We start from the raw sequence: 2,500 nt of genomic DNA, 5'->3' as shown, positions 1-2,500 counted from the left end.
CCGCTCCCCGGGCCCGGGGGCCGCCGCGCGCGGGCCTGCGAGCCGCCCCAGCCGCGCCGCTGCGCCCGCCGCCCGCCCAGGGGCGGCGGCCCAGGCGGCGATTGATCGTCAAGCGACGCTCAGACAGGCGTAGCCCCGGGAGGAACCCGGGGCCGCAAGTGCGTTCGAAGTGTCGATGATCAATGTGTCCTGCAATTCACATTAATTCTCGCAGCTAGCTGCGTTCTTCATCGACGCACGAGCCGAGTGATCCACCGCTAAGAGTTGTCTGCTTTTCGGCACCGCCCCGCGCGCGCGGGGGGACCGGGACCGCTCCCCGAGAGCGGCCCCTCTCTGAGGACGGCCCACCGCCCGACCGCCCCACCGCCCCCCTCCGCCCGCGCGGAGGGGGCGCGACGCGGCGCGACGCGGCGGAGAGGCCTCGCCTCGCCTGACCGTACGAGCACACTGAGGAGGAGGGGGGGAGAGGAAGGGGGAACGGAACGGAAAACCCCGAACGGCAAGGGCGGGGAGCCCGCGCTCCCGACCGACCTGGGAAACGCACCTTGCCCTCGCTTCGGAGCCGGCCCAGGCGCCCGGGCTCGGCCCGGGCTCCGCACGGAGGAGGCGGCGGCGCGCACGGCCGCGCCCCGCCTGCCCGCCTCGCTCGGGACACGGAGGCTGCTGCCGCCGACGACGACGGCGACGGGCGGCAGCGGGGCGCCCCGCCGGCCCCGCGCGCGCCTCCGCGACAACCACGCCGCGCTACGACAGCCGCCTAGCCCCAACCCACGGCTCGCCCCGACGGCACCTCCGCAGCTACGCCGCCGCGCCGGAGGCGGCAACCGCCGGAGCCCGAGACGGCGACGCACCGCCCGCGGAACCGCCGGACGGCGCCCGCCGCCGCGCCGCGGCGGCCGCCCTCCCGGCGCCGCCGCCGCCGCCTCTCGCCTCGGCCCCTTCCGCGGGCACGCGCCGGGCGGAAGGCGGACGGCGCTAAGCCGGGGGCGGCGCCCGCTCTCCCCGTTTCCACGCGGAGACCGGGAGTGGGACGCCCCCGACCGCCCGACCGACCGCCCGGCACGGCCGGGAAGGGCGGCGGGGAAGCGACGGGCGGGGCCCGGGCCGGGACAGCCGCGCGGCCGGCGGCGGGCGCCCTCCGGCCGACCGACACGCCGAGCGGCGACGCCGCCGCTCGGACGGGGGGTGCCGCCCTCGCCGGCGGCTAGCGGCGGGACACCGCCGAGCAGCTCGCCGGGGCTGGGAAGGAGCAGAGCGCAGCGCGCCGCGGCGCCGCGACGGAGGCGCGGCGGCCCGGCGGCCGCCCGGCGAGCCCCCGCCGCGGGGACTCGCCGCCCCGGCGGAGAGCCCGCGCTCCCGCCGGGGTCGCCCGTTGCGAGGCAGGCAGGCCGGCCACGGCCGGCTACCCCGCCGCGGTCTCTCCGCCGAGACCGGACCGCGGAGAGGGGGGGGCAGCGGGACCCCCTCCCCGGCACGGCACGGCCGCCCGCGGGACGAGCGCGGGCGGCGGCGTCCGCACGGGGGGCTTCGGGGAGCAACTCCCGCCCCTCGAGGCGCCACCGCCCGGCCGAACCCGCGGGCCGCGCCGAGCCGCCCGCGTCTTTAAACCTCCGCCCGGCTCCGCGGCCTTCGGCCCCCGGGCTCGCCGAGGGAGGGCCGCGGAAGCGCGGACGCTAGGTACCTGGCCCTGGGGCGAGGGAAACGACCTGCAGGCCCCGCGGGGGTGCCTCCCCCGCTGCCGCCCTCGGGGGAGCGTCCGCCCGCGGGGGCGCGCCCGACATCCGCCGCCATCACCTCGGCCTCCTTCCCGGGGCCCGGGGTTTCCCTCAGTAGCCCGGCGCTGCGCCCGGGAGGAGAGCCGTGGCTCGGGCCGCCCGCTGGCGCGGGGCGCGACCCGGCGGGGGCCTCGCCCGCCGAAGGCGGCGGCGGCGGCGCCCGTCCGCGCCTCCGGCTCCCCCGCAGGGGAGGGGAGGCGAGGCGGGGGTGCCGCCGCGCCGCACGGCGCCGCGCGCCAGCCCGGAACGCCCGGAGGCCTCGCCCTGCGCGGCCGGCCGGACGGCAGGGCGGGCTGCTCCGCAGCAGCCCGCCCCGGTGCGGGGAGGGCCGGGGGAGCCGCCCCCCCCGACCCCGAAGGCCCTCTCTCTCTCGCCGCTCGCACCTGCCGGCCCCGCGGCGTCGGCGTCGCCGCCGGTCGCCGCTTCCTCCTCCGGCTCGAGCGGGCTCGGCCGGCGGGGCTCGTCACACCCCGCGCCGGCAGCCCCCCCCTTCCCGCGCGCCGCCGCCCGCGCTCTGACCGGCACGCGGACGCCGGCCGGCGGCGGGGGCCAGCGGAGGCGAGAGGCGGGGGGAGCGGCGGGGACGCGGCGGTCCCCGCCGACCGGGCAACGCGCGCGCGCGCGTCGGAGAGAAGCGGCGCAGGCGGCGGCGGCGGCAGCGGGCCGTGGGCCGGCGAGCGAGACGAGAGCGCCTCCGGGAGGGGCCGTGCCGGGACCCCTCCCTC

The 2,500-nt window shown here is 81.7% G+C and overlaps 1 non-coding gene across 1 annotated transcript; it reads right to left on the bottom strand.

The window, feature by feature from the left end:
• Positions 1 to 113: 113 nt before the first annotated feature.
• LOC143173643 (5.8S ribosomal RNA) lies at positions 114 to 266 on the bottom strand. Its single transcript, XR_012997656.1, has one exon. It is a non-coding gene; the product is annotated as a 5.8S ribosomal RNA (ribosomal RNA).
• Positions 267 to 2,500: the final 2,234 nt, after the last annotated feature.

This window comes from Aptenodytes patagonicus, unplaced genomic scaffold, assembly GCF_965638725.1.
Source record: "Aptenodytes patagonicus unplaced genomic scaffold, bAptPat1.pri.cur scaffold_172, whole genome shotgun sequence".
NCBI classification, from domain to species: domain Eukaryota; kingdom Metazoa; phylum Chordata; class Aves; order Sphenisciformes; family Spheniscidae; genus Aptenodytes; species Aptenodytes patagonicus.
Note: the sequence above shows the minus strand (reverse complement) of the source record. Positions and strands in the feature narration are given on the sequence as shown.